General features: G+C 40.2%; 1 long non-coding RNA gene across 1 annotated transcript; it reads right to left on the reverse strand.

Annotated features, from left to right (window-relative positions):
- Window positions 1-1,488: 1,488 nt before the first annotated feature.
- On the reverse strand, window positions 1,489-22,129 carry LOC130258209 (uncharacterized). The gene is made up of 5 exons (XR_008841452.1): window positions 22,043-22,129; window positions 18,365-18,484; window positions 11,005-11,767; window positions 8,721-8,917; window positions 1,489-1,812 (listed from the first exon to the last, which is right to left on the reverse strand). It is a non-coding gene; the product is annotated as an uncharacterized LOC130258209 (long non-coding RNA).
- Window positions 22,130-27,131: the final 5,002 nt, after the last annotated feature.

Consider the following 27,131-nt stretch of genomic DNA (forward strand, 5'->3'; position numbering starts at 1 on the left):
AACAGCAGCTTTTCCTCCCTTTTGGTGTTTAAAGATGGATTTTCAAAGATGGATGAATGTGGTAAGGATATAAAAAGAGTGATATTTTATGAACACAATAAAACTGGACATAATTAAGTTTAAAACCTCATTTATCTGCATATGGATATCCTTGCAGAGTTTCAAATCAAGGTTCCCCACTAGGAACCTTGCCCCATTCCTGCTTTATTTTTCCTCCAAATGATGTTGTTATTTTCTTTTTTCAGCAGCTTATTCAATGCAGAAGTCAAAGGAGTGATTTATTCTGGGTTCTCCACAGTTAGTAGTCCAGTGCTATTGTGTATGGACAGCAAGCACTTCAGAGAAGTAAAAATAAATTTGTTTTTCTAAATAGAGGTAACCCAATAAAACATTTAAATATATATAAGAATGAGAAGGAATTTTTTTCCCAGCTTAGGTTTGGATCTAATTTATGAGCCCTGGTTTTTTTTCCTTTTACACAGAATTAATGTGGTTTGTTGTTTTGTTGGGGTTTTTTTGTTTTCTTTTTTTGGGGGGTGCACTTATTCCAGTTCAGAGGACACTGTGAAATGGCCAAAATTAAGGGATTCAAAATCCAGTGTTGAATCTTGTTGAAATTCAGGTTATCCGAAATTCCTTCAAGCAATAGATTTTGTTCCAGTCCTGCTTTCTGATGGAAGTATTTTGCAGGGGATAGAAACGGACAAAAAAAAACCAAAAAACAAAAAACAAAACAAAACAAAACAAAACAAAACAAAAAAAACAACAACAAAAAAAAACAAACAAGCAAGAAAAACAAACAACAACAAAAAAAAAACAAAAAAAAAAACAAAAAACAAAAAAAAAAAACCAAAAAAAAAGCTGAAGAAAAGGGAAGATACATGAGGTTAAGCATTTTTTTACACATTCCCACTTTCTAGCAGTTACCAATATCCAAGAAACATCTGTACATACCAGTGAGAAGCTTAGAGCATTAACTGCACAGCAAGATATAAAGATAATTTTTTAAAGCTTCTAAGACACCTTCAAAAGCAGTGAGGAAGCAACACTGGGGTGTTATCAAGAAGGCTCTCAGACAGCAAATTCTGCTAAATGTCCTAGAGCTTTATTGAACAGCTTGCACTGAAGATAAAGGAATCAAGACCATCTATGAAACAATCTTAAAGCTGATTTAGTAATTGCTGTGAATACAACTGAAGCCAGGCTGGATGAGGCTCAGGAGAGCTGAGACCGTCAGCTCCCCAAAGCAGGTCATGAATGGAGCTGTAAGAGATGCAGGCACTGCGTGTGCATCCCTCCCTGGGGAATCATTTTTTGCCACCTTGCCACAGGAGGAATCCATCAGCTGGTAATTTTGTTCCATTTGTGAGGCACTGAGAGCAACTTCAGCAGGCAACAACCAAGTTAACCCTAGAAAAGCAAAGCCCACCTCAGCTGAGATGGGGCAGTGTTTTACCATGAGCCTGCTGACCTGCACAGTGTGGGGCATCCTGAGCCTAAAACATCCCAGGCTGGGTTCTGGCTCTCTGGAAATGCCCAGCTTGAGCTGATCTCTTACCATTTCTTACCAGCAGAAGGTGTGGACATTTATCACTTAGAGTCCTGTGTTTCAGACTGCTGCATTCTGGTCCACAGCCAGAAGTTCACAAATGGACTTTTTGCCTCCTCACTCAGTGGCCTTGTCCCAGCAATGCTCCAGTCTCCCCATTTGCTACTGCAGGTATTTCTGAGCTCTTCTGTTTCTTTTGATCTGCTCCTCTTGATTCCTATTGCCAAGTACTTTCTCTTCATCTCTATGTTCAAAGCACAGAGCTGGAAATGCAGAAATTAATCACTTTGAGGCTTCTCTGTGAGGATGAGCACAGCCTGTGAGCACCAGCAGTCTGTGGTTCATTCCAGCACCATGGGCAGACTAATCTGCTGACCAGAAAAAACGGGAGGCTGCCCTGCACAAAGAGCCTGGAGCTGCTGCCAGAGGCACAGAGTGTTCCCTGGTGCCAGTGGTGCATCTCCACTGCAGCACAACCTCAAACGTGTGGCTGGGGGCAGGAAGAGAGAATGCACAAACTCAGCCAGCAGCTTCTCAGGTCTCCCTGCTGTGAGTGCCTGACAGAATCTAACTGGTGGGGAGCCTCACTCCAGCCTCCTGACAGGCACTGTCAGAACTGTGCTTGCTGGCTAGGGACAAAAAATGCCATTAGTCCAAAACCAGCTACCATTTGCATGGGCTGAGCACCTTCTGGGGAGGTCATGAATCAACAAGTCTGGAGATCAGAGGACAAACTGGCATCTACATGGCACAGCCTAACACAGTACCCCAAAGTACTAAATCTGCAGCAATGAAAAGCAGAAAACAAAACTTTTCTCAATTCTGTGAATACTTTCTAATGCATTTTTATCCAATATCAATTTTTTTAATAAAAAGTAGATTTTAACACCATTAAAGTCAAGATCCACATGTTCTTATCTACCCAGCTGCACTGCTGTGAATCTGCCAGCACAGCCAGGTCAGGGAGGCAAGGGACACACATCATCCATACAGAACAGGCAGGACCTTGTTTTGGGAGCATTCCCTAATTCCCACAAATCTGTGACGTAGCATTACTCCTCTGAAAACCCACAATATTCTAGAGATTGGATCAAGATTGAACAAACCAACATGTTAGAATGTATTTTGGAGGTAAGAGAGGGAGGGAAATGAGCATTGTTTAAGGAGTTGCCTTCCATCCCCTTTCCAGATAAAGCTGGAATCCTGACTGGCCCAGCCCATGTAATTGTGTCTAAACCACGACACACACACTCCCTTCACACATTTCTCAGGAAAACAAAAAACAAACAGAAACCCCAACCTTCCAAAACAGGAAGGGAAACTTGGGGTTTTACCAAACAGTAAACACCAGGCCATTACTATGATTTCAACTGAATAATTCATAAGGATGTTGATTCAGTTTCAAATGCAAGAGAACCAACCAAGAAGACCTGAGCAAAGGTCAAATATTTGCTGATACACCTTGTATGTAACACAGCTCTGACCATGGAAAATAGTATCTAATCAGTCATATTGGTTAAACTACATGTGGGTGGAATTTAGGTGGGATGTAAGCAACTACAGTGCAGAAATCAGATTAAGCCTGGGAGAAACTGCAGCGTGTGATTATCATGTAATAATTACTCAACATTTTGACAGAGCTCAAGACTGGGCTCAGCCCAGCCCTTGACAATGAGGAGGCAGCATAAACATCAGGATATGAAACTCCATCACTTCTGTTAATCTGCCAGCATTTCCTCTGTGGGAAATCCATGAGAAAGCCCAGGGCTGCAAATCCAAGAGAATCCCTGGGGTTCAGAGACAAGGTCTGGACCCTGGAGAAGGCAATGCCAAGTCAGCTGCAGCACAAATCTGTGTGGGTAACCTCTGGAACTGGGGCACCACCAACTGCCCATGGACGTGGAGTTCTCAGGGAAACCCATCTGCTCCTGGCATCCATCTGATCTGCTCTTCATGCTGTTACCACAGCAACTGACACTTAAATGAAAAATCTTTGAGCAAGCTGGATCTATAGGCAGCCCACCAAATCACAAGGCAGCAGAAGTGGATGTTGAGGCGGGGCTGGGAGGCATTTAGCTCTGTATTTACCAAATGGGGCTTCAGCTCTGTTTTCTGTTTGTGCTTTATCATTTGACAGAATAAGCATCAGCACACCAATTTCACTTTATCAACAAGTCCTCTGTAGGTCAGTCACAGCAATGATATCTTTCCATTTGGCCTGCTTAGCAGTCTAAATAGACCTTAAATATTTTGATTTCTTCATTGTTTTCATATCACACACAAATTGAACATTTCTTTGCTGTAAACACAACTGCTGAGAGAAGGAATAGTAGCCATGTGCTTTTTCAGAATTAAAAGATGCTTTACAAAACCATAAAATCCAACTGGATCTTCCCACTGGCATTTAGATTTATCATGTTGGATTTGACCCAAATTTCTTTAATACTTTAGGGACACAGACCTAACATTCAAGTTCTTTGCAGGATATTTTAATGTTTGGCAATACAGACGTTAAGACTCATTTTGTTTTGAGGGAGGCAGTCTATGTTTGTAGTAGAGGATATTACATGGGCTGAACTAACCAATATTAATATTCTCCCAGCTAACTCTGAAATGTGTTTTATTTCTGTCTCTGGCTTAAGCTCTCAGTCTCCACAGGACACAGAGCATGGGGGGACGTGGGAGCTGGTGGCTGAGGCAGGGGAGGTGACACTGGGGCTGGCTCTGGCTCACAACCCACACCCTGAGCCTCTGAGATCAGTGCTGAGCCTTGCCAGTGCAAAGTGAGCAGAGGAAAGGAACACAATTCTAATTCTTTATCTTATGCTTTGAATGCATCTTAGAAATTTCTTATCACTCTACAAGTCTACAATTGAGTGGGACTATGTTACATGTAAAATGCTCTGGTTTAGAGGTATTATGTCTTTCAAAAACCAAGAGGGAGGGGAGAAAGAGGAAACTGAAGGACACCACTGAGAGAAGTGAAGCCCCTACGACCTCTGAGCCTGAAATGGAGAAGCACATCTCTGTAAAACTTCACTGTTACACATTTAGCTCCCTAATTTCTTTCAATTAAAAGAACTGAAAGAAACTTCCTTGCACAAACCTCCTCCCAAATACTATATACACAACTTTTTTATTAAAAAAATCCCAAATTACTTGCATATTAACAAGTTAAATTTCTTTCAACTGGCTATTTAAAAATGTCAACAAAATTCATGTTATGTAGACTTCTGGTTGGGGAAAAGTCAGAGGGGCTTTTGTGTTAATGCTTCCAGCTGTAGGTGTTGGACTGACAGCCTTTCCCTCACCCAGCCCTTTCCTGCTCTGTCATTTGGTTGCCAAATTTAAAAAGAGGAGGAAAGTTAGAGCACCATGATTTACTCAATCAGGAGCAGAACAGCGACCCATAAAAATTTCTGGCACAAACCTCCCTGTGAACACATTTGCATATTTATTAGCTAAACTTTGCAGTCTGTGAGCACTCTTGTGAAAAAAAAACAAACCATTAGTACAAGAAATGGTAGAAAACACATTTTAAAGGCCAAGAAACCTAAAGTAAACTGAAAATCTTTATTGCTGGAAATGCTTGAGAATTGGCCTGTCCTTCAGAGAGTCTGAAGAGTCCCAAGGTACAAATTCTGTCAAAATATAAGTCTGAGTCTTCTCTTCTGAATTTGGACCAAATTTTGAAAATCCCAATTTGTAAAATATACTATAGGTTTTCTCTGTCAAATGGAAATATTCCAAGTAGGAGAAACAACCCAGCAGGAAGATATGATCTACAGACTATTGAAAAAAGCCCAAATTCTTAGATAAAGTTGAGACATTTCATGAATTTGGATGAAGCAACCCTATAAATACAGTTAAACTTTTTACTGTCCTCAGTAAGGTAAAAGCTATTGATATAATTAAGGAAGAAATCTCCAAACCTTAACTTGACCCTTTGCTTTCAGTGATTAATTTAATAATACTTACACAATAATATTGAAAATCTGATTTGGAAAAGCAATATTCCATGTCATGCCATGGCTGCCTCTCTTCCTCAGCAGTAAATCTCCACCCACCCTTTCAGTTTGTGAGGGCAGAGGACAATTATTCATATTCAATACCCTGTTAACAAATGTTTGTTCTTGTTCTTCTCTGGTGACTTCACAGAGCTTTAATTGACAGCACAGATGTCACAGCTCCAGCCCAAGCAATTGTTTGAAAATCTTGTGAGTTGTTTAGCTGCTGGTGTTGACAGGAAGCTGGACATTTCTGCTCTGATCAGGGCTTTGTTTTAAGGTCTCTCAGTCCACCTTACCTTGTCTCTTCCTATCTTACATGCCTAAAAATCCTGCTAATGGCTCTGCACAAAAGGCTTCCCACTTCAACATCACATTTGCATTTGCAGGAAGACTCTCAGGAATTTTTGAGATTGTCCCAGATTAGAGAGAGACCAAATCCATCACAGACAATCAGTTCTAATAGAGGCAGGATCACAGTCTCAGCTTCTCCCTGTGTGTTCCCACTGAGATCACAGTGCCTTCTGTTCTCCCAAAGTCAGCTATCAATACAAATTATATGCAGGGGAAAAAAAGGATCCCACCAGCAGTGTGCTGGACATTTGTATTCCCAACAAGATCCTGTTAAAGATCCTGTTAACAAACCTGGTGGATGCCAGTCTTCCCTCACATATTGATCTGAGGAGCAAGTTCAAGGCACGTAGACTTCTGGTCTGGATTAATTTGCACTATAACTCTTGGCTCAGGATCAGCTGGCAATGGTCTCCCCCATGTTTTAAATCAATTATCCAAGGTAGTAATTGTTTGTTATCAGTAAGGGGGATTTAATAAAGAAGTATACTTGATAAATCAATGTGCAGACAAATCCAGACATCCACATATAAATTAGTTTACTTTAGCTTACTAAAATGAGGCTGCTGGAATGGTAATGTTTCAAGACACAAAAATAACATTACCAGTTTGTATAAGTTGGCATGTTAAATACATCTCTGTCCATTCTTTTATCTTTAGACCTGATCCAGTATCCTAGGGAGGGGCTAGGCTGGAAAACCCAGATCATTGTCCTTTTTTCATATTGTCTTAATAGAATCAGCAAAATAAAATGATGAATTATGTTGCTATATCATCTGAACAGCTTATGCAATGTACCTCTGTTCCCACAAAATTGAAATTAAGTGTTTTAACAATGGACTTTACTCTTCCACTCACCTGTGAATGAGCACTACTGGAGCTACACTGAGCTCAGTTCTGCCCTTCTCACCAGCTAAATGTTTCCTCTTCTGTGAAATCACTGCTGCTTTACATCATTATGAATTAGGTCAGAAACAAACCCAGTGACTGCTCTTTCCAGCTAGTGAAACATATGAAGAGTGGCTGCAATGACAGATCTGTAATAATGCTTCTCATCTGCAGTCAATTAAATTTAGACCACGCAGAACTATAAGAAGTACACAGTGGAAAATTTTGGCAGGGTGACTGGCAAGCTGTAGCACATCTAACAAACTTGAAGACTTTTAAATTCATCTTCCCTCTGAACTTTAATCAAAGGCTATAAAAAAAAAAACTCCAGCTGAATACAATAAAAATTTAAGCAGTGAAAATCATTAAAGCAGACACTTCTCGTTACCTCACGGTGACTTGCAGGAAAACCTTGTCAACGTCAGCTGCTCATCCCCAGTGCTATAATCATAACTCACCTTGCTGGAACAAACAGCACAGGAATGTCTGCATCTGCTAAGCCTGTGTACCAAAGGAGATAGGAGAGGAGGCCAAGCTTGTTTTTTATAAGTTACAAAAGAGAACAATTACTGCTACCAGAGGGGTAAGAGCTTTTGAAATGTGCTTTTGGACATAGGAGTGTCTTTTGAGAACTACTGAATATATCTTCCAAATGAAAACTATAAATTAAGTGTAATTATTTCTGACAGCTTGCATGAGAAAAATAAAGCATTTATCCTGTCATTGAGGTTCCCTGTCTCAGTGCACTCTCAGGACTTTGGAATCATCCTTGTGGTGTATCCACACTGTCCTTAGCAGACTTCCTTTGATTTTTTTTCTCTATCATAATTTTGGGATTTTTTTAAAGTATGTGATCTTCCTCCAAAAACTTGTGGCTAAAATATTTGTCCATCCTTTGGCTGTTTTGGTTTTTGACAACTTCTCCAGCAAACCTCACCCCAGAGCTCAATTTCCCCCCTCAATCTGTACCCAGCAGCAATCATACCACATCATTCTCCCCTCCTCACAAACCCCAGACCTTTATGCCTCTGCCCTGCCTGTGCCTGTGTCTTTTTATTCCATTTATCCTCACTCTCTGCCCCAGAATTTCTCAGAATTCATCTGTTCCCCTCCTTGTGCTTGTCAGCCCAACCTTAGCTCTGGTGTTGTCTTTATGAAGTGCATTCCCCATCCCCTTGCCTTTTACCCAATCAGCCCCACAAGACAGATCCTTTCTGTAAATGATTCCTCTGCAAGATCTGCCTCACTAATTATAGACTTTGCATACATTTATCTGCTCCTACAGCAGGTTCCAGAGAGCAGGGGCTTTTCTTCTGTGCCTTGTCATTTAAAACACTGCCACTATCAGCCACTCCACAGTGACATCTCAGCACCACTTTGCTGCAATTAGGAGGGAAACTTGCCAGCAGAGGATGGGGTTTAAACTCTCCTTGACAAAGAAAACAACACGGAAACAATTGGCTGACTCTGTTTAAGAGCCCTAAGGGGTATCTGGGAACCCCAGGTGAATGTGGATTGTGTGGAAGGGATGGTTCAGTCTGGCAAACAACAGTGACAAGGAAATGTGCTCGTGTTCACTGTAAATTGTGCTCCATGTGAAACAAAGTGCACGGCCTCAATTTAGAGGCAGGTTGTTTTTAGAGAGATGACAATTTTTTTTTATTATTTTCTTGAAAGTGCTCTTAAATATTACATCTGAGACATAGTGACATATATTGCCCTATTTTGCTCCAAAAAACAAACACAAATTGTAAGGATGATATTAAAAGCTGGCAACACAAAGTCGTTACTAACCCACATTCCTGCAGTGTTGTTGCCATGAGATCAGTCTGTCAGATCACACAAAATCTAAGATAACATGTTTATAATCCAGCAAACACATTTTTCAGGAGCAGGTTTTCACAAAACAGCCAGAATGGACTCACCAGCAGACACCCAGCAGGAAAGAACCAAGGAGGAGCCTGGGCTGGTCAAGGAGTAGTTGGAGTTGTTCAGTGTAAAGGAATTTAGTGGAATAACTCTGAAATAAATAGAAAGTAGAGCCCAAAATCTGAGTCTAGAAGGCTCCAGAAACACCTTTTCCCACACCAGTATTTCTTTCTTGGAAGGGAGATCAGCTACCCTGCAGACCAAAACCGAGTAAGAATATTCTGATTAGAGAAAACCAGATACATTTATGAGTTTTAGATTGGACTGATTAGAGGACATTAACAGCAAAAAGAGTTATGCTGATATCACTTATGCTGATATTTTGCATTGTTTCTGACAGAATTTCAGAGGTTTTTCAGAGGCATTTGCCCCTCAGGGTTTCTACAAACAGGTTCCATGCAGTATTTCAGGTGGAGTAGGATGCACAAGGGGCTCTGGAAAGTTTCAGCAGGCATCAGCAAATGCATGTTAAGTTTGCACTTGAAAAACTAAATGCAAAATTCCTGTTTTTCAGATCACCAGCAGATTTGGTTGATAAGAAGATAATTTACTCTGAGTGTGGCCTTAGGTTTAGAGAGTTCAATACAACCAGTTATGGAACTCTGGTTACCATCTCTCCTTTGTGCAAGTCTCCTCACATTTATTGCACTGAGTTTCCAAGTATTTCCTCTAAGGAGGAGAATAGGTGGGTAAGAGACTCCAGGGGGCCTAATGACACAGAATAAAATTCAATACTGTTATCTGAGCTCTTTGTCAATGTTTTGAGGGTAGATAGCTTAAGAGATCAAAACTACATCTTTAGGACAGTAATCTGACCTGAATTAGGACAGCCAAATTAAAACTTTTCAATTAAGAAGTTCACCTATATTAAATTTCAGAGTGGGCTCTGCATAGGGTTTGCAGAAGCTTTTCTCCAGGAGAAAGTTGATGAAATAGTTTATGCAATACATGGAAATGGCAGCTGTAAACGTTTCAGGAGTGTATCAAATCAATCAGTTTTTATACAGGTATCTTTCACATGAACAAACTTAGAATGTATTCAGTTTCCCTTACCTTCAGGAGCACCATTTGCAGAGGTGAACTTTCACCTGATGTGTTAATTACTTCCTCAGCACAAGCTGAAGCTATCTTGCTTTTCATGAAAATCAGTTATGTGCTTAATTTAAAAAAATTAAAATCCCCTCTAATTTTTTTAAGTGTAATTCTGGTGTTTTAAAGAAAGTTTCACCATCTTATTGATTGCTTTCAGATCAATTTTATGAGCAAGCACAAGGAGGACAGTTGCCTTATCTCCATGTGGATTGCAACTCATCAACACTGCAGAACATTTTGCAAAATAAGTATCAATGATAATACTGGGGATTGAAATCACAAATTGACCAGCATTGGACCTAATTCAGCAAAAAAAAAGATGAAATAGCTGAAGAATTCTTAAAGCTGGAAGCCATGCTCCAAGGAGACTCTTGGCAGTTTATTTCACATGAGTTGTATCTAGCTGGGTGGAAAAGATGCATTAGTGTACAAGGAATTACCAATGCCAGTACTGGTGAGGAAATAATGAAAATGTGATTGGCATAAATCATTCAGAAATCTTATTACACAATCCTGATCCATATATTAGATTGCCTGGCATTCCAGAGCTGAGAAGTACTAAGGTCAGACTTACTCTGGAGTACTGTATTTCTTTACACATTTTATTGTAAATAGAAAGTGGAATTTTGATCCCACAGGAAATTCTAACATTTTGACATTTATTTTCGGTGCAAATAACAAACATACAGGGTTTGAATCATTGAAACCCTTACATGCAATAGTATAGGAATATCAAAATAATGTAAATATCATAGAAGTTGAAATTAAATGAATAAAATGCCAATATAAAATACTTCAACATTGCCAAAAAACAAATAAGGTAAAATTATTCATTTTGATATTTTCCCATCAAATTTAATCTAAATCAATGTATTCACTTAAGATGATTCATTTCTGATGAAATTGCATTGGCTGAGTAGAAAATTGGTTTTGTTTTTTTTTTTTTTTTCTCAGCTCAGTCTCATTATTAAAGATTGATCAGATTGTAAAAGTGTTGGGGAAAAAAACATTAGGAATTCAGCTTTTGCAAACTTACTATATTGAGGTAATTTTGATTAAAATTTCACAATCCCCAAGAAGGAAAAGCAAATAGTCACAGTAATTGTCAATCATATTCTAAGGACTTAGGGGTGGCTCTAAAGTGACTTCATCAGAGATAAGTAACTGAATTGCCAACATGAATACGACCATTTGAACACGAGTTCTGTCGTTTCCTCTGCAGGTCCTGTGGTTCTCCACCCTCAGCAGCAGCAGCTCCTGCTTTGGTCCCTTCTCCAGTGGAATCCTGCCTGAGAGAATTTAGAGCTGCTACGTTGTGCCAGCATGACACAGTCCAATTTTCTGTCCTGCAAAAAGGGAAATTTGTGTCTCTGACTTCCTTTTTACTAGCTCAGATTTAGCTCCTGCACCTTGTGTCTGTGGCTTCATGTATCACCTTGCTGCCTCTTCTCTTCTAGTTGTGATTCCTTCATTCACACCTCTCTTTAATCATCCCTCACCTCCTTCTTTAGCTTTTCTGTTTTCTTACAAAATACTCTACAGAATTCGTGTTGTCACAGCCTAGGAAAGTTCTTCCCTCTCCCCAGGAACAGTCTCCTAACTTATTGACCTGTCTCTCATCCTGCATTAAGCTTAAACACTTCGAGACTCTTTGGGGAAAGAAACTCCACATTTATATAAATGGTAAGACTTCAGCAGTACTCAGAAAACAAAGAATAAATGAGCAGAAACTTCCATTCCACAGGGAAGGCAGTTTAACTCTACTCCTAGCTAATTAAGGGAACTCATGAAGATAAGGGATGCCTTCTGTTCAGATGTTGCTGTATTTTATCTCCAGCCTGTGCAGTTTCTCTACAGACATGGTACATCCACTCCCCAGGTGCAAATGGAGATCAGACCTCAAGTGTTTCAGTGTCTTCATCTGATTGTTATAATGGTTCTTTCACTAATCCTGCAAAATGAGAGTAAAATTAGTCTGAAACAACAGATTATCCTGGAATTGCTAATAAAACAATAAGGAGAACAAATAAAAGAACTTAGTGCAACATTCTGGCTGTTGCCCAAATTTTGGTGCTGTTGTGCATGGAAAAAATCTGGCTTGGAAGCACAGTTGGACCTATTCATACATATTGAACCTTTCCTCATCTCATGCACCACAAACTTCTTGCAGATGCTTAAGTGACTTAAGCAAAGTACTCCAGAGAGTGAAAACATCATGAGAAGTGGCTTTAATCTGCAGTCAGAAGCAGCACATTTGGCCCTCAGATGCAGTGGCTCTGTGAATGATCCAGCACACTTCCCAAGCTGGAATGGGTGAGTTTCCCCTCCTGCAGGCTTATATGAAAATCTCTTACTACACAGTCAGCATTTCTCCAGTCAAATACAGCTTCAAAACTTCTCTCTCAAGGAAGTCTCTCCTCTCCTTGAGTCCATGTAATTAGTCCAGGGTGGCCCTGCCCTGCCTCGTTCCACCCTAAATTCCTGATGGTATTTCTCTACCATAATTGTGAACATTTATCACCAGCGGTTCTCTAGGCAGTCTTGTGACTTGGACAGCAGAATGTAACTGGTGTTTAACATTTGCTTTGTCCCAAGTGCTAAACAACCTTTCATTACCTGCACTTGGCAGCTGCCCAGGAACTTGGGTTTTTCAAGCCCATGTGAGTATGGGAACATTACTAGAATAGTCTTCTCAGATTCTTGGATTTTCATTTACTTCTGCTGCAACAAAAGTATTTCTTTATTTTTTCAGACAGCTAAAAACCCAGAAAGTTGGTGGCATAATTTCTCCCCCTTTATACAGGTCTGCTGATCATCTGGTGAGCTGGACATGTACAGCAAAACCTTCCAGACTCCTTTAGGTCAGTTCTAGAGCATGAGGTTGCCTAACAACTTAAAGCTTTTCATTTTGCATGTAATCTAAGTGTATTTTTTGTGGTTGTTTTTGAGTGAAGTAGCTGAATGTCACCTCAGGAAAAGAGATTCTTGTACTTTACTCATTAGGGAAGGCCACAGTCTGCACATTTCCAGAGATACAAGATAAGTCACAAATGGAGGGATTCAGTGATCTATCATTATGTTAGGTATTTTTCCCAACATAAATCACCACCCAGTCTATTGGGTGCTGCATCAGGAATGGGCTCAGCAGACAAACTGCAAGCCTTGGCACACTCAGTGCTTAAAAACCAAAACACAACAGCACACAGGAATACACAGAACAACAAAGGGCTGGGGAAATACCTGAAATGCTTCTTGGCTTGGTCTGTTTTTTTGGTTTCACACTGCTGTCTTCTCATGCTATGTGTGAAGTGTTGGTATCTATTATTGCTGTTAATGGCAATATATAACAGCAATGCCAGGATGAGCACACCAGAGAGAGGAAAGAAAATCTAAAAGACAATTGTCTCACAAAAAAGAGCAAGTCTAATAAATCAGCCATGACTTATTTCTCTTTAATTACAAATGGCTTTTAACCTTCAAAGCATAAGTATTTTTCTCCTAGTAAAAGCAGCACACACAATTCAACTTGTCCATTCATGTACTTACAGGATTTAAAATTTTAAAGTAGGGCTTTTTACCCTTTTATACTCTAATGAGCCCAATGATACTTCCATGTCCATTTAAAAAGGAATGCTGATAAAGCCAGTGCCTGGAAACAGTGAAAGGCCAAAATTCCCAGGTATTTGGGATGAAAAAAACACAGTTTGAATTGGAAAAAGCAAAAATGTGAACTTGCACTCTACAGCTCCTAGATTAAATCTTGGCCACTTGCACAGTTTCTTGCTCAGGACAAAATAACAAGAAATTCATCCTGGTCTTTAGGATATTTTCTAACACTCATTTCAACACAGCTGGTGTGCTTCTAGGAAACACTGAAGTTTTGACAAGTCCACGTCTTTTACTGCTAACTAGACTGTAAACCTAGTGCAAAATGTTCATCTTGCTCTAGTGAAAATCTCCTTAGTTCTGCCTCAAAGTTTTAATTTTTTGCTCTGCCACGAGCACACCTTTGGGGCAGTCATTTCATATCTTGCATACCCATGGTGTTGCATGATGCTGTGATTTTCCCTCTCCATAAACTTTTATAGAAAATGAGACTGTATCTCCTATCTTCATCTTCACATCTCAGAGTGGAACTGTAATAAAGCTCAGGAGTGCTCAGGACAAGAAAGCTGCCTGGAGAGATCTGCTCTGTTCTTGGATTGAGCACTAAAGGTAAAAACCTTTTCCATGTGCAATGATCCCGGGGATTGCACAACACAACGTTAACATCCCAACAGGGACACACCCATTCATCCAGAGCCACGGATAAGTCAGCAGAATAATAACCTTCCACATTCAGCTGGTCACGAAGGTGTAGTAAACCTCTGTGAACTTGAGCAGTGCACGTAGCCTGTGAGAGCAGTGGAGAGCCTGAGCACCCTGAATCATAAACTGCCTTTCAACAGCCACTCTGTGCTGCAGAATTGCTGCATTATTCATTCAAAGCCATGCTGCGAGCTCCTGTTATTGATTGGGGATTTAAAGGCAGCTCCAGCAAAGGGAAGGGTCAGATAACAATTGCTTTGGAGCCCCCACAAAGCTGTGTTAGATAACACAAGGAGTCATTCCCTGTACTTGCCCCTTAACCTCTGCCTGGGGCCACCACCACTCTCCCACCAGCTCTGGCAGCTAAACAGGGATTATTGCACCTCTGGCTGGATGAGTGTTGTGTGTACTTGTATAAGAAGGAAGGGGGTTGTGTTTTTCCTATTACTACACAGGTAGATCTCTCACCATTTTCTGGCAGAAAATACTTAAATCAATGGTGTGTCTGAAGATTAAATCCACAGGCAGAGGCTTGTGCAGTGCATTTTGAAATTAACCACTGCTTAAGAGCAATGACAAGCAATCATATAGATCTGCACTTGCAATCCACTTCTACATGCTCTCTTCAGTGAAAACAAGTAATTTAATAACATTCTCTTATAAACACCATTGCATCTCCTAGAGAATCCAGCTGGTATTTTGTAATTTCTCACATCCCATCAATACAATCCTTAAGCAGCTTTCAGGTGCAGAGCTGATCTCCACTGCCCTCTGATACACCTGCACACACCCTCTGAGACTTTAGGTGTTGCCAAATTCTTACTGAGGGCAGAGTACAAATTGCAGTGAGAGATGCCCTGGAATTTGACTGGCCCAATTTTCCCTTAGTGCCAAATCACCCTAAGCTGCCCTGGTCAGATTGAATAAGCCCCAACTGTGTGGATGACTTTTATTAATAAATCTAACAGGTAGAGTAGTTACTGAGAGGTAAAGACACATCTCAATAGTGGCACATCATAACAGAGCCACGTGCTAACAATACTTTGTTAATTTACCAAAGAAGTTTGAGAAATGAAACAACCTCTAAAATGCTATTCTAAACCAGATTTCACTTACTATATTCCTAGGGCAAAGTTATCAGTTTTCACCTTGGATTTATTCTGTTTGAGAAGCTGCATTACTTTTTCTTCCTTAGCTTTCCCTGGAGTCACATTAGATTTTAATATCTTAACCACAGAAGAACAGCAGCTTACTAATATTCATGAAGGGCACACAGGCCACCAGCACTCCATGTGACTCATCCTCTGCTGCCTATGTTTCATTCAAATCATCAGAGAGTCACAGAGTGGTTTTGGTTAGAAGGGAATTACAGACTATTCAGCTCCAGCACATGTGCCATGGGCAGAGGTATCTTCCACTAAACCAGGCTGCCCAGAGCCTTGTCCAGCTTGGCCTTGAACACTTCCAGGGAAGGGACATCCACAGCTTCCCTGAGAAATGTGTTCCAGACCCTCATCACCCTCACAAGGAAGAATTCATTCATAACATTTAATTTAAATATACTCTCTTTCAGTTTAAATCCTTTGTATCCCTTAGTCATAAACCCATATGCAGCAAGGATTTGGGACAGCCACCTAAACAGGCTTCAGTATGATATTTGCCCTGAGAAAACACACTTGCATTTTTTTTTTTTTCAGATTTATTTTTAAATACAAGTGGAAAGATTAATATTATAAATGTAGCCAAGAGTGAAGTCAGGCTTCCTAATTCCTAATGTCCATCTTAAAAGTAATTTTATAAATTCTACTATGATAGCCATGTGAATATTCTGTAATAAAGCAGAAAATGGAAGTAACAGAAAAGTAGAAAATGGAGATAATTCTACCAAGAGACAGAGGAATCCACACCCAACATCACTGTGAAATGCAGTGATGAAGGTTTTCTTCTGCAAGTTTCTGGTTCCAATCTCTGCTTTGAATCAATGGAAAAGGGATTTGACTCTGATTCCACCACCCATAGATCTGTACCAGAACCACGAGAACAGAATGATCAGAACCAGAGAGAGCAGATCTACCAGCCCTGGTTTGTTTTGACAACTTAGCTCCTGGGGAGGAAGAGGTGGAGGCTTCTTTACCTCAGATGGTTAATTAAAAGAAGTTTCTGTACTTGTGGAATGACTTTTGTTCCCTGGGAATGAAAGGTGCAGCTGAATGTGTCAGATAATCCATAACACATTAGCTTCTTTTCCACCTGCTCCACAACACTCCTGAATAAACCTCAGCAAAGGACCAGAATAAAACAACAGCTCAATGAAATGGAAATTGGTCAGTGAAAGACAGCCTCATTCTCAGTGCTCCAGCTCTTGATCTATAGGTCTGACACTGTAAAAAAGCAGGGACCCCACAGCTGGGTGCAGGGACAAGCACCAGAGCAGGTCACTTCACCATCCCCAGCCTTCCTGTCTGCTTGAACTGCACCTGGCAGCCCAGGGCACCTTCACCACAGAAACTCAGTGGAGGGCTAATCCAAGTTAATCCTGGGCATTGTGGATGGATGACACCTATTAACTGCTGTGCTGGTGCTTTAACTGAAATTCTGCAACTGGCTGAGCAGGCAGCAGAAGCAATCCTCTCCTGAAGGAGAGCAGGAATGCAGCAGCCTGGCTGCTGGAAAGGGACATGAGGATGTATTGTGACAGAGACAGCAGAAACTGTGGCCCATATTGTGAGTTTTGTAACAATTTGGTCTGCATTCTGCATCTTAAACGTGTTCCTTTTTGTATTTTTCCTGTTTGAGATACACAGGAGGTAATGGAATTTTTGCTCTGGGTCACTTGGTGATTCCCTAGAAACACATTAAACAGCCTTTGGTAATCAGCTCCACTGCAAAGCCAATGGAAATACCCAAGAGTCACTATTATATTACACAGGAAACAATTCACTAAAATTGGAATTATTGTATTAGACAGTAAAACAGAGTCTATTTGGAGATGCTACCTATTTTCAAATTCAGTGATTATCTGAATTGTTATTTTCTTTGTTACTTAGGAGAGACAATGTTCAAAGATGGCTGAAGAGAAGCAACTACTGCTCTTTCTTTTTTTCTCTTTTATTTTTAGCAAAAAACTCAAGTTCTCTTTTTCTTTCTTATGACTTCATTGTGGGAGAAATTATGAATACAGTCTAGAGATAAAAAGGAAATAAAACTAATAAGTTTGCTTGATTATTTGCAGCAGATAAGACCACTGGATGGCTGTGACTACAGCTCATGTAAATTCAGCTCCCTGATTAGCAGCATCCTCACAAGTTATTTTTGTTTTCTTAATTTAAAGTGCTTTCACATAACCCCAAACAAACTCTACAATACAAATGGACTCTGAACATATTGTGATGCTTCTATATCCCACAGCCACCTATGTAAATAAACAATTACACACTCAATTCTCTCTGCACCACACTGGGTGCTTCAGGAAGCAACACACATATTCCTTCACTGAAAATACAACCCATTTGTAATATGAGCTTTATAAATGCTGGATTTAAACTTGAAGCATATTCAGAACACAACTAAAACCCCATTAAAATGGAAATGAATTTTCTGCCTCCTATTTTTCCATCAAAATTTTTTTTTCAGTTTCCCTCATCTTCAGTGAGGTTCCAATTCAGCATTTTTAGCTTCCTATTCAGTCTAGGAGAATAAGCAGTATTAGCAAGGTGAAAGCTTATATTAAGGCATAAAAGCCTGGGTATTTTTAATAGTATTAGGAAGGGAAACATCAGGTTACATCAGCAGAGCTTTCTTTATAATCATGTCACAGCTTTTGCAGGATAACAGTTTCTATAACGTGAGGTTCATAAAAAAGGGATGTGAAATTTGGTTGATTTGAGGCTCTGAACACATCACTTGCCATAAACAGGTTCAGGTAACCAAGACTTACAGAAAAAGCAAACAGCACCAGAGAACCAACAACTCTTACCTGTTCAAGCACTCATTCACCTTCTCTGTCTTTATACTCCCCTGGCCCAGGTAAGATGAAGTGGTGATTTTGTATCTGATCCAGACTTTACAGGCTACCATCAAATACCAAGGACAGTGCAATCCTGTCTCCAGCTTCACCACATGCTGCTTGTATGGTTTCAAACTTCCCACCCCTTTTCCTTAGCAACATTTTCTACCCTCTTTCCCACAATATATGTGTAAACACAAACTACAGCAGAAGCAGGAGCATTTCAAGGCTTACCATAGCTCAAGCAAGATCATTTTCAGCAGATTTGTGTGTACTTTAAGTGAAGCAAACGCATGAAATGAACTTCAGAATCTCTTCCTGTTTTGTTTTCTGTGGCTTCTCTAATGTTTATTCCTATGGAAGGAAGAAAGCCAATATTGACATTGCAACCAGAAGCCACTGAAATATGTAAGATACGAATATAGATGTATCTTGTTATCTATATTCATATATACACACCCCCTCACCATCATCTCATCTGATTTCAGCTAAAATACTATTTGAAATTTTTCCTCTGCCAAGAAATTAAGAGAGATGGGACAGGAATCCTCAGCAACCAAAGGCAGAATTGGGACAAGCAGCATTTTGAGCAAGGGAAAGGGCAAAAGTAAAGCCAGGACCAGATGTGAATTGTTCCACTGGGGTGTTTGGACAGCAGGTTCATGGCTGGAGCAAGGACAGAGACACAGCTACCACATCTTGCCTGGGTGCAGAGGGAGCACTTATATCTTAGCTCAGTAAAAGGAAAAAAATAATGAGGGAAAATTATAAATTCAAGCTAAATTTTCATTAAAATTTTGTTAGAAATATTGCAGATGATGAAAGACCAGCTCCAGTTGGAGAAGTCCAGCTCCAGCCTTGATGGAAGATGTGCTTCTACCTGTAAGTGCTAAGAGGTTACTTTGTTGGTTGGGACTTTTCCCCCACATTTCAATTCTTTGACAAATCAATCCAAAACTTCAGAGCTTTACCCAGCTGCTCCTGTGGTCAGCTCCTTGCTGGAATACAATGTTCCAGTGTTTTCCTATTCCCACCAAATCCACAAACCTGCTGTCAGCCACCAGCAGCACTGCTCTGCTGGATTTCTCACTGCATTTTACCAACTCAGAGATGGGTAAAACCATTCAAATGCTTGGAGGCTGCAACGAGAACAGCACAGCAGCATCTCCTTTGTCAGGCATCAGCTCCTCTTCAACAGCAAGGGCCAGAGCACAGGCACAGAGGAAAAATCATGAGATAACTGTCACAGGCAGCCAACATCAATTACAATACACTGCAGGTTAAATTGCACATGACACTTTCTCAAAGCAAATCACCCTCTCCTCTAAAGAGGTTTTATGTCATTTTTAAATTCTAATGATTTGCTCAGAACTCAATATCAAGAGAAAAAAGAAAAAATCAATTATTTTCCACAGATGGCCACTGGACTCAGATGCAGCTGTGGCACGATAGGGCAATCACAATGACAGGGCTTTTTCCCTCCTGTTAGCAGAGATTATGCTGCATTAGATGGCATTGAGAGGGTGGAGAAAACTGAAATGCTTCTAAGACAGTGATGTACTGTAAAGCTGGATGAGCTAATTTTAGACCATTTAAACTCAGATATTGGCAGCAGTTTTTCTGAGAGCTCAGTTAAGGCTAATTTACCACAAATCATCCACTGAACGCATCCTGCAGATCACAAAAATGTAAAACTATCATGCACTTACAGGATAAAGAAAATACTGTGCTGGTTCCTGCAGGTTACATAAAAATGCTTTTAGAAGCAATAATGCCAAGAGGACATGACTTGCATTTTTATACTTATGAATGCTCTTCCACAGTAATTAAAAATGACATACCCCATTAAATCACTTAGTACATACCTTAAAGCATATGATGCAGAGGTTTCTTGAAAAAGCCAATTACACAGTGTAGCTCTGTACAAGGCCAATGCTTCGAAGCAATTTTCAGATTTTATGAGTTACATATGCTTCAGAAAGGGAGTTGTTTTTTTTTTGTTTTTTTTTTTTTTACTGGCAGGAAGATACACTGCAAATAAGACCCTACTTCATTTTTTCATTGCTGCTGTGAATTAGTCCATTGCATATCTGAGCTTCAGCACAAACAGCAACACATCACTGGAGAGGTCTTTTAATGGGAGAGGATCCTTTCCATGCTGAACTCTCATGTAAATAAAGCAGTAGTAATGATGAAATGATAGAGAGGAGTTTTAGCATTGCTGCCTACTCCCACCAAAGAACATTTCTGCCAGAATCCATGGGTGGGAGAAGCCTTGAGTCTTTGCCATGTGGCAGGTTACTGTATTCATCTTGCAAGGCTGCAGAGTCTAACTGTGCCTGCCATAGGAAACATTCAGATTTCTTTCCATCATTTCTGTTTATCCAACACTGCTTTGCTCTGATGACACTTCAAGAAAACGAGCTCTATTTGTCTTCATCAAGATATTTTTCTTACCCAGATTTGAAAGAGGAGTAGTTTCACTGAAAATTCCAGTTTTATTTGGTCAAAGCAGGGTTCTTTCCTTCTGTTTCAGAAATGAGAGACTCCCAGACAAGCCCCAAAGTTTCAAAACTTTGGGAGAAAGGCTCAAGTTCAGTAAAATCCTTCATGAAAGGCAGCAGATCCTGCTGGCAGCACAGCACCCAGCCCTGAGGGGGTCAGAGTCAAATAAAAACCCACCTGAAAATTAAAAGCAGAATAAATGTACCATTTATATTTATCCTGTGAGCTGAGGATGCAGCAGAGGCTGTCCCAAGCCTGACTGCAGGAGATGAACAGGGAATCTTACTCTGGCATTTTTAACCTGTAGTGAGCAGGGAGTATATAGCACCTCAAAAATCCAAATTTAATGCTGAAATTCACAAGTTTTATATAAATATTCTTCTTTCAGGGATGACCACCTGTCACTTGAAATTCAACCAAATGTCTCATCACTCACCAATACATGAAAACCCTTTGCTTTGTGTTCACTGATTTAATCTCATTGTTCCATCCAAGAATTCAAAGATTAAAAAAATTAAATATTTGAGTGGACAAGATTTGTGACAGCCTAGGTTTGCCTGTGACATGTGCAAACAGCCCATTTTACTCCAGCATTCTGCTGTTTTTAATAAAAAAACCCTAATAGATCACACAAGATTAATCCCCAGGAAGATAAAAAATAATTTCATCCAATTGTTTTCCTGAGAATAATACTAGAAAACAGGATAAAGAAAAAACTAATTTTTGTAATGACAAAAAAAAAAAAAAAAAAAAAAAAAAAAAAAAAAAAAAAAATAAATTGAAGTTGGCTCTTAGCCAGAGGGCTTTTTAAACCTCTAAAGAAGCTTTAAAAGACCCTTTTCCCTGATAAACTTCACTACAAAATGATATAGTCTTGACATTGCCTTTGACAGCAACAACCAGCTGTTACTGCTTATTAGCAAATGCAAAGTCAGGGCCAGCCCAAGAACATGAGCACCTCCCTTGCAAGTTTAAGGGCACAAGTTTAAGGAAGATTCTTGGGGGATGACAGGCAATTAAAAACACTGGCACCTCTTTTACGAGCAGTTGAGAAGATAATTGAAAAATATAAACATAGCTGAGTTAGAGTTTAGTTGGTGAGCAGGCACTGCCTGAGCTCTGTGACCTGCTGCTGTCCCAGAAAATGAATTTAGTACTCCTAAACTAAAGGCTAAAGTCTTTCACATTGTAATAATTACTGAATACATTTAAAGTACCATCATTCTAGTAAAGGATGACATAGGGAACCACAAACTGAAAAAACTCCAAAAATTTAGTGAAAGAATTACCCTGAAATTTTTATATTTCACTTTGCAAATCATTAAGTTTTAAAATGCATACTACTACTACTTTTAAGACTAGCTGGAAAAATTATTTTGATCTTCCAGGTACTGACCATCTGCTTACAGCACAGAAGTAATGGAAAAGCAGCAAGGAGAGCTCTCCACAGTGTAACCCACCAAGGCACCTCTGCCAGAGGAAGCAGTGATGGCTCCTGTAAGACATGGAGAAAGGCCACAGTCAGCCAGAGATGAACATATCCCATCTCTACTGCAAACTCTACTCCCCCTTCCTGACAAATCAAAAGATTTTGGGCGCAGCTATATTTAGATCAATTCTTATGCTTTCCCCTCCTTGTTTCCGTTTCCTTGAGCTATTAAATCAAAAAAACCCCAAAACAACCCCAAAACCAAACAACTCACCCCCTAAGACCCCAAGTGAAAAAGTGTAGCAGATATTTATAAAGGGATCCAAAACTGTGAGTAGTAATAATATCATTTGTTTATATTAGGTTTAGGGATGATAAAATGTTTTTTTTTTATCTTTTGTTATACATAAAAAGCACTAAAAATAAAATATTAGTGATGACATGTGGTGAAACCAATTATTTTTTTCTTTAGAACAGAAGAAAATAACCATGTAAGGAAAGTGTGCCCAAACTCTACGCAGGGAATCATCTTATCTTTAGAACTTTCTGAATTTTGGAATGTATTACTTTCTCAATGCCTGACAAATACATCTGTCTTTCCTACCATGCTGGAAGAAAGTAACTCAAGGCTCAAAAATCTTTTGCAGTATTCAGGAGCAATCTATGCTTGCTATCATATGCCACTAGGGTGAATTGCAAAAATAGTTTAATCCTTGATTACAAGTACAGACTCTTGGAATAGCAGAGCAATGCACAGATGGTATGATACTAAACACAACAGCTCTGCCCTATTCATGGCATTTTGTGAACAGCAGAAGGACCACAGGAGAAGTGCCAAGCCATAAATTCCCATCCCAAAAGCATTAGCTACTTATTTGTGCTTGGTATTTCAGAAGGGATTGAAGGCAGTAACGAAAAAAAAAAAAAAAAAAAAAAAAAAATGGAGGGAAGTTTGTGGACTGCTTTCCCCAGGAAGGACCCCAGACTGGAGCAGGGGCACCGTGTGGGGAAGGAGCAGTGGAGATGAAGTGTTGTGATCTATGACCTGACCACTGCCCTCCAACACTCATCTCCCTGTGCTCCTGGGGAGGCAGTGGAAGAGTAGGGAGTGAAGCTGAGCCAGGCAGGAAGGTTGATTTCATTTTAATTTCTGTCTTACTCCAGTATGGATTTGCAGTAAATTAAACTACGTATTCCCAAGTTGAGCCTGTTTTTCACAGTAACTGGTGAGTGGTCTATATCCTCATCTCCACCCAAAAACTTTCTCTTTATGTTTTCTTTCCCTGTCCAGAGAAGGCAGAATGAGAGAGCAGCTTGGTGGGCACCTGGTGCCATCTGAGGTTAACCCTCCTCACCTTGGCTTAAGGAATTTGCATGGGGAATTCTGGGAATTCAGCTTCTCAGGGCCCCCAACAAGACCTGAGACAACTGCAGGCCCTCAGCCAGAAACAGTTCCGTGTCAAATAGATCCTGTTGGTGACATTGCCCTTAACACATCTCACTTCAGAACTCTAAAGTGCTGTGCAAACACCAACTAATCCTCTCACTCATGCAATATAAGCCTATCCTCAGAGATGTTAAGTAACCAAGCCAGTCACACCACAGGTGCGAGACAAAGCAAAGCTTTAACCTCTGCTGTCACAGCCCACATTAGCAAACCTGAGTACAAGGCACAAACACTTTAAAAGTCTGCATTTCCTGCTGATTGAGGTCAGGATCAGCGAGATGAACTTCAGCCCCTGTAGAGTGCAAGATAAATTAAATGTGATCATCTCAACAGCAGAATCTTAGGCTTCCTAATTTAGAAACTCATCTCCTTTAATAAGAGGGAGAGACAAACCAGAGCCTGAAGGGAAGGGGCTGTTTAATGATGTTTCATCCAACGTGGGAAGCAGCTGGCCTGGTTCCCAAGCTTTTTTCCTCCACCTCCCTGGCCCAGCAGAGACCTTGAATGTTATGGAGATGCCAATCTGGCAATCAAGGAGCACTTTTCATCACCTTCGAGAGGAATAATCCTTTTCAAGCTTGCCCCTCAGCTGGCAGGAGGGCAGGGATTGGCAAAGGTCAATAAAATTAACATTCAAGAGCAATAGAAATGCAATTGGGCTGTAATCAAAAGCCTGGAAAGTGACAGAGGAAGAGGAACAGAATTAAAGTAGGGGGTGTTTGCTCCAGGGAAAGGTGTGGGGCCTCTTTTCTTGGGGAGAGAGTAGGAAGATCTCATATCCCACAGGTGAGGCAGTGATCTTGTCAAGGGGACAGATGAGTAGAGGAACAGAATGAATCAAGCTGAGGGAAGTTCTCCCTGCAAAGGAATGGAACTGCACAGTCAAGTCTATTTCCCAATCTGCTCACTGGACTCTACCTACACCTAGAAAAGATGGAACATGCAGACACATCACCTGAAAACAAACTTGGCTGATAGACTCAGCAAACCTTTTTTGAATCAGGCTGCTACAGCCTCCATCATGATTTTTGATCCTGCTTGAGCAAGGGAGGAAAAGGAGGAGTGAAAAAAATCACAGGTAAAACCAATCCTTCCCCTTCCACCAATTTTTTCCTCTTTTGCCCAGCCTGTTCCAGTGTGGGCCCCTGCCCTCCCAGTGCACAATTCCAGCCCCATGACTTGCACTCCACCACGGCTGCCATAGCCCAGACCCCATCCCTGCCCTGAACTGCCCTCGCCCACACACCATGCAAGCCCCAAGTCAGAGCACATCCAAGGCAAGGTTACATAAGGGAGTCAGTGCCAGGTTTCCAAGAGTCACATTTTTACAAGACAAGGCAATGGTGAACCCTGCCAGCATCTACCCACAGCCATCAGCTCTGTGAACAGCAAACAGCAGAGCAAGTACTGCTTAAAGGGAGTTTCTTGTGCATCTCTTGGGTTCACTGAGTGCTCAGCCCATGCAGTCACAGCTCAGGGGCACCTGCAGTGGCAGACATGGAGCAGCAGCACAAATAGGGCAAATCCATCTCAGCAGGGTGTAGTGGGAAAGAGAGACAATTCCAAACTCCTTACACACCACAGTGCACACACAACCCAAAACTCTTGTATTTCAGAAAAGTGCAGTAGCAATTTTTAACCAAGTTCACTAAAGAAATAACACTTCTGTCCTCTCAATGGTCAAAACCACAAAGCTGCTAAATGGCTCCAAATCCTGCAAATAAATTTTCCAAATAATCTTTTTTTTTTTTTTAAGACAACTTTTTCTATGTAAAAACTAGAAGTCTTTAGATTTTCACCACTATAATGTTTGAACTTTACACATTGTAAGAATGGCAAATTATTTAAAGAAAAGTTAGTAAAAACTACTACAGGTCAAAAAACTTCAAACTTTGCTATCTCTACTTGAACCTCTAGGTAAGAGTCACTTTTTTCTTTTCTATTCATATCCATCTGCTGCAGACAATTTTACAGCTGATTTTGGTAATTTGAGTATTTCTCCCCTTACAGAGCAAGAACCACAATGCACATGACATTCAATAGATTCACTACTATTTTTAGGTAAAATGCTTGATTCTTCCTTCCTCTGCTGTTCCCAACTCTAAGGCATATCCTGAAATTTTCCCTTGCCAATATTCAGGGAAGCTTGACATGTACTTTTAGCTTCAGTTTAGAGCAAAAGAAAAAAAACTATTTTTCAATTTTCTGCCAGTATGAGATGTGCTGAAAAAGGGTAAACACATCAAGTCTTTGTCAAAAGCAGCTCCAAGGGGAATTGTGAGAATCAGAAGCTTTAAACAGTTCAGTTACCCAGGAAAAGGCTTTTGTGTCTAATTTTGGCATTTCATGGCTTATTACAGAATATTCAGCTCCCCCTTTTGTGTCTTACTTGCCCCCACAGCTCTTGCACAGGCCAACTTTAGCTGCTTTGTTACTCAAGACAAATTACAGTGCTCACGATATAATTAAAACTTAAGCTATGTGGAAAGCCATTAGCAATTTGATGATTGTCTTCCATGTTTACAATAACTATAATCATAACCACTTCTGGACCTGAAATGGATAAATTTCATCAATAAGTTAAAAAAGCACACAGCTTTGCTGTTCATCCATTGTTTCAAGAGCTCCAGTCTAGACACAGAGTGCCATAATTATCAGTAATCTAGATAAGTAGCTAAGCACAGATTCAGTCACAACTGAGCATTTTCAACTACAACTTATAAAACGTTCCTGGTATTAGAGCATGAATAAATACCAGTGTTTTAAGAACACAGAACAGCTCTTCAGAATTTGTTGAGCAATGTTTATGACAACAGAAACATAAGCACCATTTTGCCATTAATGCCATTGCTGGAGTGTCCTTACTATCCAAATTCAGGATGTTTATTTTGTTGTTACAGGTTCCACCTCTCAGATCTTACCTTCTTCTCTAATACCTACTGTCCAGCTTAACATTTTGGCTTTGATCTGTTGTCTTGTCACTGCACATTTTATTTTACATGTGAACCTTCTGAAACAAGTGGCATGTTCACTTCCTCCAGCTATAAGCTACTTACTGGGTATTTTAACTGGAGAGTTGAAGGTTTAGAAGAATAACTGTATGAAAGTCCTTGGTGCCACCAGCTCTCTGTATCACCTAGAGCTGGCAGCTGGGGCAAGCATGACATAAGGAACATCTGCAATTAGGACACTGTTACAGATATGCAAGTGGTAATTATTGATCAATTAACCTGAACCTGCAAATCAAATCTCCATTTGAAATAAAACGCAATTAGTGTTTACTAATAGCAAATTCAGGAATTAGCACTCACTGACTCAGCTTCCTCCCTCCCTTCCTCTCAAACATGGCTATACCAGGTAAACTCTGCTATTCCCAGTCAGTTTGTCATCATTTCTGTGGGACCAGAAGTAACTTCCCAGAGATCTGCAGCACAGCAGCACCTGCAGCTCAGCCAGCATCTCCCCTGTCAAGTGAAGGTATTTTGCAGTACTTTGAGTAAAACTCCAAAGACTCCATGAGTTACTGAACTTGAACACCAGCAAAATTTGCTGCTAACACTCTAACTAGATTGTACTGAGCATCTTTGAGGTGTGCTACAGTTAAACAATACAACTTTAAG

The sequence above is a fragment of the Oenanthe melanoleuca genome, chromosome 12, assembly GCF_029582105.1.
Source record: "Oenanthe melanoleuca isolate GR-GAL-2019-014 chromosome 12, OMel1.0, whole genome shotgun sequence".
Taxonomy (NCBI): Eukaryota; Metazoa; Chordata; class Aves; order Passeriformes; family Muscicapidae; genus Oenanthe; species Oenanthe melanoleuca.